This window comes from Pleurodeles waltl, unplaced genomic scaffold (assembly GCF_031143425.1).
Source record: "Pleurodeles waltl isolate 20211129_DDA unplaced genomic scaffold, aPleWal1.hap1.20221129 scaffold_86, whole genome shotgun sequence".
NCBI lineage: Eukaryota > Metazoa > Chordata > Amphibia > Caudata > Salamandridae > Pleurodeles > Pleurodeles waltl.
The window spans coordinates 687,261-702,922 of record NW_027150400.1 but is presented as its reverse complement, the minus strand read 5'-3'; the positions used below and the strand labels follow the sequence as shown (position 1 = coordinate 702,922).

The window sequence follows — 15,662 nt, the reverse complement described above, 5'->3', positions numbered from 1 at the left end:
TGGCGCCAACTGAGGTAGGGGCCCGCTGTCAGAGGCCATATGGGGGAGGGGCCCGCTGCGACATCTGGCTTGCCCCTTGCGACCCCTGGTGACCCCTAGGTGACATCCATGCGAGCGCTTGCCGTCAAGGTCAGCGTGTGGCGCGGCCAAGGCTATCCTCCCCTGAGGCTCCTGAAGGGACAGCTGGCGCCTGAAGTAAGGAGTGGCCTTCTGACCGAAGTCACCTGAGGCAGGTGCCCGCCGTCAGAGGCCTTATGGGGCAGGGGCTAAAGGGACATTTTAAGTCCAGCCAGAAGGCAGAAGGTTTGGTCTGTGCTGTCCTGGGGCAGGACTTCCTCCTTAGTAGGGCTGCCACCTGGCTGTGTTTTTTGAACTACCTCGTCTGTACGTTTAATTCCAGGCTGGTAAAAATATTGAGAAAAGCTGTGAAATTCAGGTTCTAAGAAAGGAGGCAACCCCAATCTTATACACACTGCGCTGACACTTACAAAGGGTATTCCTGGTGCAGCAGGGAAATGTGCCCCCTGGAGACATCTTGCAGTCACTATGTGGACAAGCAAGAGCTCTGGAGCTCTCAGCTGATCACAGCAAGATGGAGTGCTTTCAGATGTTATTTGGAGTGAAAAAAAGAGCTGTGAGAAAGCTGTGTGATATTGTGAGAAAAGTCAATTAAAGAAGAAGTAGTGGTAATGAAGCATTTGTAATTGAAAGGTTTCCTAATGTGTTTGAATCCATGAAAAGTGTCAAATGAAAGGTTTCCTATAAGAAATGTAAGTGTAGAAGTAAAAAGTGTAAGGAACTGCGCGTTCCCTGACCGGGAATGGAACCCGGGCCGCGGCGGTGAGAGCGCCGAATCCTAACCACTAGACCACCAGGGAGCAGGCACAGGTCATCCACCACCACCCAATATAGAAACAAGAACTGGTCAGCAGGCTACTCAGGATCCCATTTCCTATTACAGGAAAATTAAAGCAGACATGCAAGGACACACCATTTTCAGGCACAGCATGAAGAAAGAAATTGACTGCACCTCAAATGCACTCACAACTCTTCACACTTTACAGCTCTCCAAGACCTAGCACACCCTCATAAGACATCCCATCCTTCAGCAGTAATAGCACTTACACACTTAACTAGCAGGAAAATTCAGAAGTACAATTAAAGGGACGATCAGTGCTTCTTCTCAGAGCCCCGATAGGAGGGCAGCTCTTAGCTTTCCCAGGTCAACGCAGGCATCTCCAGCTCTACATGTGCAGGCTTTTACTTAAGGTGCTGGGACCTGCACTCCTCTTTTACAATGCTGTGTATAGAACTACGAGTCCCACAATGCAGTGTAACACATGACCTGCTGTCGATAGTCATGGAAGAACCTCGCAACTAGAGAAGCTCTGATGAGATTAGTGGGTGGGCACGTCCGGGTCACTGCTTGTTTTCCTTTCTCAGTGTGTCTGTAAATTATACAACTTTACACTTTATCTAAAGATAAAAGGTTTCACCTTCCTCTAAAACAATTCCTCCTTCAGAGTGTGCCCCAACATTTCATTTACTTAGTGTGAGAAAACAAAATAGCTTAAATGCATTTTTTTTATCATGCAGTACTTTCCTTTTTATCTCATGAAAAATCCTTGATTCCACCTTTCCTTTTTCAAGGAAGTAGGCAGGAAGTTTAAATGAAAAGGGAGAAATGGTTGTGAAAAAGAGTCTTAGGTCCAAATTGTGGGTGCTAGATTTTGAAAGGTACTTGATGGCATGAATAAATGTTTCGATTTGGAGGAGGTGTGTGGATGAAAGAAAAATGGGCGTACTCTGTAGTATGAGTGTGAGATTGTAAACGGTATTTGAAGTAAATATTGATTGATGGTGCTCTGAAAATGTAGGTTTAAGCCTTTAAAAGAAGAGGCAGTTTCCCAGTGGGGGAATTGAACCATAGTCTCCCAGGTCCCAGGCAGGGACACTCTCCACTATACTAAGTAGGAAGAGATATTTTTGTGTGTGCTGAGCAGCTCCTTCTTCTGTCCAACCCGCCCTCTCTGTGGCAAGCGTCTGAGTTTTTCCATTTCTCACTTCCTTCCCACCCACACGGGGGGCAGAGCTGGCTTAAGGATGCTGCAACTGTTGCACTCGCACTGCTCGCTCACATGCACGGGGGCACCCACCTCAGGGGGGGGCGGGGGCGCTCTGCTTAGTCTCAACTTAACATTTAGTACAACCTGCCGCAGAGTTCCTTCCCTTTACAGATTTCAGGCAACAATCAAAATGGCAACACAACTCTTCTCATTAATCTTCCTGCCAGAGAGAGCTCAGATTTTTGCCTGCTAGCAGCAGGGCCGGCTGTAGCCCTGGTGGCTGGAAGACAGTCTTTTTTGGCACCCCCCAACCCCCTTCACTCCATCACCACCTACTCGGATTCACTCACTGCCACCCGCCAAATGTGCCCCTCATCTATCCATAGCCCCTCTCACATAGATTAGATTTGTTTTAAAGAGCTGGATAGCTGCTTGACTATCCAGACAGCTGTCCACATTAGATATGGTTCTGTTCTTTGCGTCAGGCACATGAACCCTCTACGCTATTTTATATCTAGTCAAAGCTGCCTCTGGACAAAACCACCAACTCTCTCCCTAGCAGGAACGGTAATCACAAGAGGTATCTTGGCATTTTATTTGCTTTCTGTAGTTTGGACACACAAGGAACTTTCCAGCATGAGCTTTTAAATCGCAAGTTTCGTAAGTTATTGCTAAACACAGCGCCCCCCGAGGTCAGCAACTCCAATCCTGGTCAGCACCCGGTGCGGCCGCACTGCTCGCACCTCCCTAAACCCGGCCCTGAGTGGCAGTTTTGCATCGCCATGAAATTGTCATGCCGTTGAGGTCAGTGTGTGACGTGGCCAAGGCTATCCTATTTGAGGACTCCGGGAGAGACAGCTGCTCCCTTAATGAAGGAGTGGCCTTCTGACTGAAGTTACCTGAGGCAGGGGCCCACTGTCAGAGGCCTTATGGGGCAGGGACCCGCTGCAACTCCTGGCTTGCCCCATGCAACCCCTGGAGAACCCTAAATGACATCCATGTAAGCGCCTACTGTCGAGGTCAGCAAGGTCAGTGTGTGGCTCGGCCCAGGCTATCCTATCTGAGGTCTCCTGAAGGGACAGCTGCCACGTTAAAGAAGGAGTGGCGTTCTGACTGGCGCCAACTGAGGTAGGGGCCCGTTGTCAGAGGCCATATGGGGGAGGGGCCCGCTGCGACATCTGGCTTGCCCCTTGCGACCCCTGGTGACCCCTAGGTGACATCCATGCAAGCGCTTGCCGTCAAGGTCAGCGTGTGGCGCGGCCAAGGCTATCCTCCCCTGAGGCTCCTGAAGGGACAGCTGGCGCCTGAAGTAAGGAGTGGCCTTCTGACCGAAGTCACCTGAGGCAGGTGCCCGCCGTCAGAGGCCTTATGGGGCAGGGGCTAAAGGGACATTTTAAGTCCAGCCAGAAGGCAGAAGGTTTGGTCTGTGCTGTCCTGGGGCAGGACTTCCTCCTTAGTAGGGCTGCCACCTGGCTGTGTTTTTTGAACTACCTCGTCTGTACGTTTAATTCCAGGCTGGTAAAAATATTGAGAAAAGCTGTGAAATTCAGGTTCTAAGAAAGGAGGCAACCCCAATCTTATACACACTGCGCTGACACTTACAAAGGGTATTCCTGGTGCAGCAGGGAAATGTGCCCCCTGGAGACATCTTGCAGTCACTATGTGGACAAGCAAGAGCTCTGGAGCTCTGGAGCTCTCAGCTGATCACAGCAAGATGGAGTGCTTTCAGATGTTATTTGGAGTGAAAAAAAGAGCTGTGAGAAAGCTGTGTGATATTGTGAGAAAAGTCAATAAAAGAAGAAGTAGTGTTAATGAAGCATTTGTAATTGAAAGCTTTCCTAATGTGTTTGAATCCATGAAAAGTGTAAAATGAAAGGTTTCCTATAAGAAATGTAAGTGTAGAAGTAAAAAGTGTAAGGAATTGCGCGTTCCCTGACCGGGAATCGAACCCGGGCCGCGGCGGTGAGAGCGCCGAATCCTAACCACTAGACCACCAGGGAGCAGGCACAGTTCGTCCACCACCACCCAATATAGAAACAAGAACTGGTCAGCAGGCTACTCGGGATCCCATTTCCTATTACAGGAAAATTAAAGCAGACATGCAAGGACACACCATTTTCAGGCACAGCATGAAGAAAGAAATTGACTGCACCTCAAATGCACTCACAACTCTTCACACTTTACAGCTCTCCAAGACCTAGCACACCCTCATAAGACATCCCATCCTTCAGCAGTAATAGCACTTACACACTTAACTAGCAGGAAAATTCAGAAGTACAATTAAAGGGACGATCAGTGCTTCTTCTCAGAGCCCCGATAGGAGGGCAGCTCTTAGCTTTCCCAGGTCAACGCAGGCATCTCCAGCTCTACATGTGCAGGCTTTTACTTAAGGTGCTGGGACCTGCACTCCTCTTTTACAATGCTGTGTATAGAACTACGAGTCCCACAATGCAGTGTAACACATGACCTGCTTTCGATAGTCATGGAAGAACCTCAGAACTAGAAAAGCTTTGATGAGATTAGTGGGTGGGCACGTCCGGGTCACTGCTTGTTTTCCTTTCTCAGTGTGTCTGTAAATTATACAACTTTACACTTTATCTAAAGATAAAAGGTTTCACCTTCCTATAAAACAATTCCTCCTTCAGAGTGTGCCCCAACATTTCATTTACTTAGTGTGAGAAAACAAAATAGCTTAAATGCATTTTTTTTATCATGCAGTACTTTCCTTTTTATCTCATGAAAAATCCTTGATTCCACCTTTCCTTTTTCAAGGAAGTAGGCAGGAAGTTTAAATGAAAAGGGAGAAATGGTTGTGAAAAAGAGTCTTAGGTCCAAATTGTGGGTGCTAGATTTTGAAAGGTACTTGATGGCATGAATAAATGTTTCGATTTGGAGGAGGTGTGTGGATGAAAGAAAAATGGGCGTACTCTGTAGTATGAGTGTGAGATTGTAAACGGTATTTGAAGTAAATATTGATTGATGGTGCTCTGAAAATGTAGGTTTAAGCCTTTAAAAGAAGAGGCAGTTTCCCAGTTGGGGAATTGAACCATAGTCTCCCAGGTCCCAGGCAGGGACACTCTCCACTATACTAAGTAGGAAGAGATATTTTTGTGTGTGCTGAGCAGCTCCTTCTTCTGTCCAACCCGCCCTCTCTGTGGCAAGCGTCTGAGTTTTTCCATTTCTCACTTCCTTCCCACCCACACGGGGGGCAGAGCTGGCTTAAGGATGCTGCAACTGTTGCACTCGCACTGCTCGCTCACATGCACGGGGGCACCCACCTCAGGGGGGGGGCGGGGGCGCTCTGCTTAGTCTCAACTTAACATTTAGTACAACCTGCCGCAGAGTTCCTTCCCTTTACAGATTTCAGGCAACAATCAAAATGGCAACACAACTCTTCTCATTAATCTTCCTGCCAGAGAGAGCTCAGATTTTTGCCTGCTAGCAGCAGGGCCGGCTGTAGCCCTGGTGGCTGGAAGACAGTCTTTTTTGGCACCCCCCAACCCCCTTCACTCCATCACCACCTACTCGGATTCACTCACTGCCACCCGCCAAATGTGCCCCTCATCTATCCATAGCCCCTCTCACATAGATTAGATTTGTTTTAAAGAGCTGGATAGCTGCTTGACTATCCAGACAGCTGTCCACATTAGATATGGTTCTGTTCTTTGCGTCAGGCACATGAACCCTCTACGCTATTTTATATCTAGTCAAAGCTGCCTCTGGACAAAACCACCAACTCTCTCCCTAGCAGGAACGGTAATCACAAGAGGTATCTTGGCATTTTATTTGCTTTCTGTAGTTTGGACACACAAGGAACTTTCCAGCATGAGCTTTTAAATCGCAAGTTTCGTAAGTTATTGCTAAACACAGCGCCCCCCGAGGTCAGCAACTCCAATCCTGGTCAGCACCCGGTGCGGCCGCACTGCTCGCACCTCCCTAAACCCGGCCCTGAGTGGCAGTTTTGCATCGCCATGAAATTGTCATGCCGTTGAGGTCAGTGTGTGACGTGGCCAAGGCTATCCTATTTGAGGACTCCGGGAGAGACAGCTGCTCCCTTAATGAAGGAGTGGCCTTCTGACTGAAGTCACCTGAGGCAGGGGCCCACTGTCAGAGGCCTTATGGGGCAGGGACCCGCTGCAACTCCTGGCTTGCCCCATGCAACCCCTGGAGAACCCTAAATGACAGCCATGTAAGTGCCTACTGTCGAGGTCAGCAAGGTCAGTGTGTGGCTCGGCCCAGGCTATCCTATCTGAGGTCTCCTGAAGGGACAGCTGCCACCTTAAAGAAGGAGTGGCGTTCTGACTGGCGCCAACTGAGGTAGGGGCCCGCTGTCAGAGGCCATATGGGGGAGGGGCCCGCTGCGACATCTGGCTTGCCCCTTGCGACCCCTGGTGACCCCTAGGTGACATCCATGCGAGCGCTTGCCGTCAAGGTCAGCGTGTGGCGCGGCCAAGGCTATCCTCCCCTGAGGCTCCTGAAGGGACAGCTGGCGCCTGAAGTAAGGAGTGGCCTTCTGACCGAAGTCACCTGAGGCAGGTGCCCGCCGTCAGAGGCCTTATGGGGCAGGGGCTAAAGGGACATTTTAAGTCCAGCCAGAAGGCAGAAGGTTTGGTCTGTGCTGTCCTGGGGCAGGACTTCCTCCTTAGTAGGGCTGCCACCTGGCTGTGTTTTTTGAACTACCTCGTCTGTACGTTTAATTCCAGGCTGGTAAAAATATTGAGAAAAGCTGTGAAATTCAGGTTCTAAGAAAGGAGGCAACCCCAATCTTATACACACTGCGCTGACACTTACAAAGGGTATTCCTGGTGCAGCAGGGAAATGTGCCCCCTGGAGACATCTTGCAGTCACTATGTGGACAAGCAAGAGCTCTGGAGCTCTCAGCTGATCACAGCAAGATGGAGTGCTTTCAGATGTTATTTGGAGTGAAAAAAAGAGCTGTGAGAAAGCTGTGTGATATTGTGAGAAAAGTCAATTAAAGAAGAAGTAGTGGTAATGAAGCATTTGTAATTGAAAGGTTTCCTAATGTGTTTGAATCCATGAAAAGTGTAAAATGAAAGGTTTCCTATAAGAAATGTAAGTGTAGAAGTAAAAAGTGTAAGGAATTGCGCGTTCCCTGACCGGGAATCGAACCCGGGCCGCGGCGGTGAGAGCGCCGAATCCTAACCACTAGACCACCAGGGAGCAGGCACAGTTCGTCCACCACCACCCAATATAGAAACAAGAACTGGTCAGCAGGCTACTCGGGATCCCATTTCCTATTACAGGAAAATTAAAGCAGACATGCAAGGACACACCATTTTCAGGCACAGCATGAAGAAAGAAATTGACTGCACCTCAAATGCACTCACAACTCTTCACACTTTACAGCTCTCCAAGACCTAGCACACCCTCATAAGACATCCCATCCTTCAGCAGTAATAGCACTTACACACTTAACTAGCAGGAAAATTCAGAAGTACAATTAAAGGGACGATCAGTGCTTCTTCTCAGAGCCCCGATAGGAGGGCAGCTCTTAGCTTTCCCAGGTCAACGCAGGCATCTCCAGCTCTACATGTGCAGGCTTTTACTTAAGGTGCTGGGACCTGCACTCCTCTTTTACAATGCTGTGTATAGAACTACGAGTCCCACAATGCAGTGTAACACATGACCTGCTTTCGATAGTCATGGAAGAACCTCAGAACTAGAAAAGCTTTGATGAGATTAGTGGGTGGGCACGTCCGGGTCACTGCTTGTTTTCCTTTCTCAGTGTGTCTGTAAATTATACAACTTTACACTTTATCTAAAGATAAAAGGTTTCACCTTCCTATAAAACAATTCCTCCTTCAGAGTGTGCCCCAACATTTCATTTACTTAGTGTGAGAAAACAAAATAGCTTAAATGCATTTTTTTTATCATGCAGTACTTTCCTTTTTATCTCATGAAAAATCCTTGATTCCACCTTTCCTTTTTCAAGGAAGTAGGCAGGAAGTTGAAATGAAAAGGGAGAAATGGTTGTGAAAAAGAGTCTTAGGTCCAAATTGTGGGTGCTAGATTTTGAAAGGTACTTGATGGCATGAATAAATGTTTCGATTTGGAGGAGGTGTGTGGATGAAAGAAAAATGGGCGTACTCTGTAGTATGAGTGTGAGATTGTAAACGGTATTTGAAGTAAATATTGATTGATGGTGCTCTGAAAATGTAGGTTTAAGCCTTTAAAAGAAGAGGCAGTTTCCCAGTTGGGGAATTGAACCATAGTCTCCCAGGTCCCAGGCAGGGACACTCTCCACTATACTAAGTAGGAAGAGATATTTTTGTGTGTGCTGAGCAGCTCCTTCTTCTGTCCAACCCGCCCTCTCTGTGGCAAGCGTCTGAGTTTTTCCATTTCTCACTTCCTTCCCACCCACACGGGGGGCAGAGCTGGCTTAAGGATGCTGCAACTGTTGCACTCGCACTGCTCGCTCACATGCACGGGGGCACCCACCTCAGGGGGGGGGCGGGGGCGCTCTGCTTAGTCTCAACTTAACATTTAGTACAACCTGCCGCAGAGTTCCTTCCCTTTACAGATTTCAGGCAACAATCAAAATGGCAACACAACTCTTCTCATTAATCTTCCTGCCAGAGAGAGCTCAGATTTTTGCCTGCTAGCAGCAGGGCCGGCTGTAGCCCTGGTGGCTGGAAGACAGTCTTTTTTGGCACCCCCCAACCCCCTTCACTCCATCACCACCTACTCGGATTCACTCACTGCCACCCGCCAAATGTGCCCCTCATCTATCCATAGCCCCTCTCACATAGATTAGATTTGTTTTAAAGAGCTGGATAGCTGCTTGACTATCCAGACAGCTGTCCACATTAGATATGGTTCTGTTCTTTGCGTCAGGCACATGAACCCTCTACGCTATTTTATATCTAGTCAAAGCTGCCTCTGGACAAAACCACCAACTCTCTCCCTAGCAGGAACGGTAATCACAAGAGGTATCTTGGCATTTTATTTGCTTTCTGTAGTTTGGACACACAAGGAACTTTCCAGCATGAGCTTTTAAATCGCAAGTTTCGTAAGTTATTGCTAAACACAGCGCCCCCCGAGGTCAGCAACTCCAATCCTGGTCAGCACCCGGTGCGGCCGCACTGCTCGCACCTCCCTAAACCCGGCCCTGAGTGGCAGTTTTGCATCGCCATGAAATTGTCATGCCGTTGAGGTCAGTGTGTGACGTGGCCAAGGCTATCCTATTTGAGGACTCCGGGAGAGACAGCTGCTCCCTTAATGAAGGAGTGGCCTTCTGACTGAAGTTACCTGAGGCAGGGGCCCACTGTCAGAGGCCTTATGGGGCAGGGACCCGCTGCAACTCCTGGCTTGCCTCATGCAACCCCTGGAGAACCCTAAATGACATCCATGTAAGCGCCTACTGTCGAGGTCAGCAAGGTCAGTGTGTGGCTCGGCCCAGGCTATCCTATCTGAGGTCTCCTGAAGGGACAGCTGCCACGTTAAAGAAGGAGTGGCGTTCTGACTGGCGCCAACTGAGGTAGGGGCCCGTTGTCAGAGGCCATATGGGGGAGGGGCCCGCTGCGACATCTGGCTTGCCCCTTGCGACCCCTGGTGACCCCTAGGTGACATCCATGCAAGCGCTTGCCGTCAAGGTCAGCGTGTGGCGCGGCCAAGGCTATCCTCCCCTGAGGCTCCTGAAGGGACAGCTGGCGCCTGAAGTAAGGAGTGGCCTTCTGACCGAAGTCACCTGAGGCAGGTGCCCGCCGTCAGAGGCCTTATGGGGCAGGGGCTAAAGGGACATTTTAAGTCCAGCCAGAAGGCAGAAGGTTTGGTCTGTGCTGTCCTGGGGCAGGACTTCCTCCTTAGTAGGGCTGCCACCTGGCTGTGTTTTTTGAACTACCTCGTCTGTACGTTTAATTCCAGGCTGGTAAAAATATTGAGAAAAGCTGTGAAATTCAGGTTCTAAGAAAGGAGGCAACCCCAATCTTATACACACTGCGCTGACACTTACAAAGGGTATTCCTGGTGCAGCAGGGAAATGTGCCCCCTGGAGACATCTTGCAGTCACTATGTGGACAAGCAAGAGCTCTGGAGCTCTGGAGCTCTCAGCTGATCACAGCAAGATGGAGTGCTTTCAGATGTTATTTGGAGTGAAAAAAAGAGCTGTGAGAAAGCTGTGTGATATTGTGAGAAAAGTCAATAAAAGAAGAAGTAGTGTTAATGAAGCATTTGTAATTGAAAGGTTTCCTAATGTGTTTGAATCCATGAAAAGTGAAAAATGAAAGGTTTCCTATAAGAAATGTAAGTGTAGAAGTAAAAAGTGTAAGGAATTGCGCGTTCCCTGACCGGGAATAGAACCCGGGCCGCGGCGGTGAGAGCGCCGAATCCTAACCACTAGACCACCAGGGAGCAGGCACAGTTCGTCCACCACCACCCAATATAGAAATAAGAACTGGTCAGCAGGCTACTCGGGATCCCATTTCCTATTACAGGAAAATTAAAGCAGACATGCAAGGACACACCATTTTCAGGCACAGCATGAAGAAAGAAATTGACTGCACCTCAAATGCACTCACAACTCTTCACACTTTACAGCTCTCCAAGACCTAGCACACCCTCATAAGACATCCCATCCTTCAGCAGTAATAGCACTTACACACTTAACTAGCAGGAAAATTCAGAAGTACAATTAAAGGGACGATCAGTGCTTCTTCTCAGAGCCCCGATAGGAGGGCAGCTCTTAGCTTTCCCAGGTCAACGCAGGCATCTCCAGCTCTACATGTGCAGGCTTTTACTTAAGGTGCTGGGACCTGCACTCCTCTTTTACAATGCTGTGTATAGAACTACGAGTCCCACAATGCAGTGTAACACATGACCTGCTGTCGATAGTCATGGAAGAACCTCGGAACTAGAAAAGCTCTGATGAGATTAGTGGGTGGGCACGTCCGGGTCACTGCTTGTTTTCCTTTCTCAGTGTGTCTGTAAATTATACAACTTTACACTTTATCTAAAGATAAAAGGTTTCACCTTCCTATAAAACAATTCCTCCTTCAGAGTGTGCCCCAACATTTCATTTACTTAGTGTGAGAAAACAAAATAGCTTAAATGCATTTTTTTTATCATGCAGTACTTTCCTTTTTATCTCATGAAAAATCCTTGATTCCACCTTTCCTTTTTCAAGGAAGTAGGCAGGAAGTTTAAATGAAAAGGGAGAAATGGTTGTGAAAAAGAGTCTTAGGTCCAAATTGTGGGTGCTAGATTTTGAAAGGTACTTGATGGCATGAATAAATGTTTCGATTTGGAGGAGGTGTGTGGATGAAAGAAAAGTGGGCGTACTCTGTAGTATGAGTGTGAGATTGTAAACGGTATTTGAAGTAAATATTGATTGATGGTGCTCTGAAAATGTAGGTTTAAGCCTTTAAAAGAAGAGGCAGTTTCCCAGTTGGGGAATTGAACCATAGTCTCCCAGGTCCCAGGCAGGGACACTCTCCACTATACTAAGTAGGAAGAGATATTTTTGTGTGTGCTGAGCAGCTCCTTCTTCTGTCCAACCCGCCCTCTCTGTGCCAAGCGTCTGAGTTTTTCCATTTCTCACTTCCTTCCCACCCACACGGGGGGCAGAGCTGGCTTAAGGATGCTGCAACTGTTGCACTCGCACTGCTCGCTCACATGCACGGGGGCACCCACCTCATGGGGGGGTTGGCGCTCTGCTTAGTCTCAACTTAACATTTAATACAACCTGCTGCAGAGTTCCTTCCCTTTACAGATTTCAGGCAACAATCAAAATGGCAACACAACTCTTCTCATTAATCTTCCTGCCAGAGAGAGCTCAGATTTTTGCCTGCTAGCAGCAGGGCCGGCTGTAGCCCTGGTGGCTGGAAGACAGTCTTTTTTGGCACCCCCCAACCCCCTTCACTCCATCACCACCTACTCGGATTCACTCACTGCCACCCGCCAAATGTGCCCCTCATCTATCCATAGCCCCTCTCACATAGATTAGATTTGTTTTAAAGAGCTGGATAGCTGCTTGACTATCCAGACAGCTGTCCACATTAGATATGGTTCTGTTCTTTGCGTCAGGCACATGAACCCTCTACGCTATTTTATATCTAGTCAAAGCTGCCTCTGGACAAAACCACCAACTCTCTCCCTAGCAGGAACGGTAATCACAAGAGGTATCTTGGCATTTTATTTGCTTTCTGTAGTTTGGACACACAAGGAACTTTCCAGCATGAGCTTTTAAATCGCAAGTTTCGTAAGTTATTGCTAAACACAGCGCCCCCCGAGGTCAGCAACTCCAATCCTGGTCAGCACCCGGTGCGGCCGCACTGCTCGCACCTCCCTAAACCCGGCCCTGAGTGGCAGTTTTGCATCGCCATGAAATTGTCATGCCGTTGAGGTCAGTGTGTGACGTGGCCAAGGCTATCCTATTTGAGGACTCAGGGAGAAACAGCTGCTCCCTTAATGAAGGAGTGGCCTTCTGACTGAAGTCACCTGAGGCAGGGGCCCACTGTCAGAGGCCTTATGGGGCAGGGACCCGCTGCAACTCCTGGCTTGCCCCATGCAACCCCTGGAGAACCCTAAATGACAGCCATGTAAGTGCCTACTGTCGAGGTCAGCAAGGTCAGTGTGTGGCTCGGCCCAGGCTATCCTATCTGAGGTCTCCTGAAGGGACAGCTGCCACCTTAAAGAAGGAGTGGCGTTCTGACTGGCGCCAACTGAGGTAGGGGCCCGCTGTCAGAGGCCATATGGGGGAGGGGCCCGCTGCGACATCTGGCTTGCCCCTTGCGACCCCTGGTGACCCCTAGGTGACATCCATGCGAGCGCTTGCCGTCAAGGTCAGCGTGTGGCGCGGCCAAGGCTATCCTCCCCTGAGGCTCCTGAAGGGACAGCTGGCGCCTGAAGTAAGGAGTGGCCTTCTGACCGAAGTCACCTGAGGCAGGTGCCCGCCGTCAGAGGCCTTATGGGGCAGGGGCTAAAGGGACATTTTAAGTCCAGCCAGAAGGCAGAAGGTTTGGTCTGTGCTGTCCTGGGGCAGGACTTCCTCCTTAGTAGGGCTGCCACCTGGCTGTGTTTTTTGAACTACCTCGTCTGTACGTTTAATTCCAGGCTGGTAAAAATATTGAGAAAAGCTGTGAAATTCAGGTTCTAAGAAAGGAGGCAACCCCAATCTTATACACACTGCGCTGACACTTACAAAGGGTATTCCTGGTGCAGCAGGGAAATGTGCCCCCTGGAGACATCTTGCAGTCACTATGTGGACAAGCAAGAGCTCTGGAGCTCTGGAGCTCTCAGCTGATCACAGCAAGATGGAGTGCTTTCAGATGTTATTTGGAGTGAAAAAAAGAGCTGTGAGAAAGCTGTGTGATATTGTGAGAAAAATCAATTAAAGAAGAAGTAGTGGTAATGAAGCATTTGTAATTGAAAGGTTTCCTAATGTGTTTGAATCCATGAAAAGTGTAAAATGAATGGTTTCCTTTAAGAAATGTAAGTGTAGAAGTAAAAAGTGTAAGGAACTGCGCGTTCCCTGACCGGGAATGGAAGCCGGGCCGCGGCGGTGAGAGCGCCGAATCCTAACCACTAGACCACCAGGGAGCAGGCACAGGTCATCCACCACCACCCAATATTGAAACAAGAACTGGTCAGCAGGCTACTCAGGATCCCATTTCCTATTACAGGAAAATTAAAGCAGACATGCAAGGACACACCATTTTCAGGCACAGCATGAAGAAAGAAATTGACTGCACCTCAAATGCACTCACAACTCTTCACACTTTACAGCTCTCCAAGACCTAGCACACCCTCATAAGACATCCCATCCTTCAGCAGTAATAGCACTTACACACTTAACTAGCAGGAAAATTCAGAAGTACAATTAAAGGGACGATCAGTGCTTCTTCTCAGAGCCCCGATAGGAGGGCAGCTCTTAGCTTTCCCAGGTCAACGCAGGCATCTCCAGCTCTACATGTGCAGGCTTTTACTTAAGGTGCTGGGACCTGCACTCCTCTTTTACAATGCTGTGTATAGAACTACGAGTCCCACAATGCAGTGTAACACATGACCTGCTTTCGATAGTCATGGAAGAACCTCGGAACTAGAAAAGCTCTGATGAGATTAGTGGGTGGGCACGTCCGGGTCACTGCTTGTTTTCCTTTCTCAGTGTGTCTGTAAATTATACAACTTTACACTTTATCTAAAGATAAAAGGTTTCACCTTCCTCTAAAACAATTCCTCCTTCAGAGTGTGCCCCAACATTTCATTTACTTAGTGTGAGAAAACAAAATAGCTTAAATGCATTTTTTTTATCATGCAGTACTTTCCTTTTTATCTCATGAAAAATCCTTGATTCCACCTTTCCTTTTTCAAGGAAGTAGGCAGGAAGTTTAAATGAAAAGGGAGAAATGGTTGTGAAAAAGAGTCTTAGGTCCAAATTGTGGGTGCTAGATTTTGAAAGGTACTTGATGGCATGAATAAATGTTTCGATTTGGAGGAGGTGTGTGGATGAAAGAAAAGTGGGCGTACTCTGTAGTATGAGTGTGAGATTGTAAACGGTATTTGAAGTAAATATTGATTGATGGTGCTCTGAAAATGTAGGTTTAAGCCTTTAAAAGAAGAGGCAGTTTCCCAGTTGGGGAATTGAACCATAGTCTCCCAGGTCCCAGGCAGGGACACTCTCCACTATACTAAGTAGGAAGAGATATTTTTGTGTGTGCTGAGCAGCTCCTTCTTCTGTCCAACCCGCCCTCTCTGTGCCAAGCGTCTGAGTTTTTCCATTTCTCACTTCCTTCCCACCCACACGGGGGGCAGAGCTGGCTTAAGGATGCTGCAACTGTTGCACTCGCACTGCTCGCTCACATGCACGGGGGCACCCACCTCAGGGGGGGGGGGGGGCGCTCTGCTTAGTCTCAACTTAACATTTAATACAACCTGCTGCAGAGTTCCTTCCCTTTACAGATTTCAGGCAACAATCAAAATGGCAACACAACTCTTCTCATTAATCTTCCTGCCAGAGAGAGCTCAGATTTTTGCCTGCTAGCAGCAGGGCCGGCTGTAGCCCTGGTGGCTGGAAGACAGTCTTTTTTGGCACCCCCCAACCCCCTTCACTCCATCACCACCTACTCGGATTCACTCACTGCCACCCGCCAAATGTGCCCCTCATCTATCCATAGCCCCTCTCACATAGATTAGATTTGTTTTAAAGAGCTGGATAGCTGCTTGACTATCCAGACAGCTGTCCACATTAGATATGGTTCTGTTCTTTGCGTCAGGCACATGAACCCTCTACGCTATTTTATATCTAGTCAAAGCTGCCTCTGGACAAAACCACCAACTCTCTCCCTAGCAGGAACGGTAATCACAAGAGGTATCTTGGCATTTTATTTGCTTTCTGTAGTTTGGACACACAAGGAACTTTCCAGCATGAGCTTTTAAATCGCAAGTTTCGTAAGTTATTGCTAAACACAGCGCCCCCCGAGGTCAGCAACTCCAATCCTGGTCAGCACCCGGTGCGGCCGCACTGCTCGCACCTCCCTAAACCCGGCCCTGAGTGGCAGTTTTGCATCGCCATGAAATTGTCATGCCGTTGAGGTCAGTGTGTGACGTGGCCAAGGCTATCCTATTTGAGGACTCCGGGAG

The 15,662-nt window shown here is 48.5% G+C and overlaps 5 non-coding genes across 5 annotated transcripts; all 5 read right to left on the bottom strand.

The window, feature by feature from the left end:
- Nucleotides 1-806: 806 nt before the first annotated feature.
- Nucleotides 807-878, bottom strand: TRNAE-CUC (transfer RNA glutamic acid (anticodon CUC)). Its single transcript has one exon. It is a non-coding gene; the product is annotated as a tRNA-Glu (tRNA).
- Nucleotides 879-3,994: 3,116 nt separating this feature from the next.
- Nucleotides 3,995-4,066, bottom strand: TRNAE-CUC (transfer RNA glutamic acid (anticodon CUC)). The gene has a single exon. It is a non-coding gene; the product is annotated as a tRNA-Glu (tRNA).
- Nucleotides 4,067-7,175: 3,109 nt separating this feature from the next.
- On the bottom strand, nucleotides 7,176-7,247 carry TRNAE-CUC (transfer RNA glutamic acid (anticodon CUC)). The gene has a single exon. It is a non-coding gene; the product is annotated as a tRNA-Glu (tRNA).
- Nucleotides 7,248-10,364: 3,117 nt separating this feature from the next.
- Nucleotides 10,365-10,436, bottom strand: TRNAE-CUC (transfer RNA glutamic acid (anticodon CUC)). The gene has a single exon. It is a non-coding gene; the product is annotated as a tRNA-Glu (tRNA).
- A 3,114-nt stretch (nucleotides 10,437-13,550) lies between these two features.
- Nucleotides 13,551-13,622, bottom strand: TRNAE-CUC (transfer RNA glutamic acid (anticodon CUC)). Its single transcript has one exon. It is a non-coding gene; the product is annotated as a tRNA-Glu (tRNA).
- Nucleotides 13,623-15,662: the final 2,040 nt, after the last annotated feature.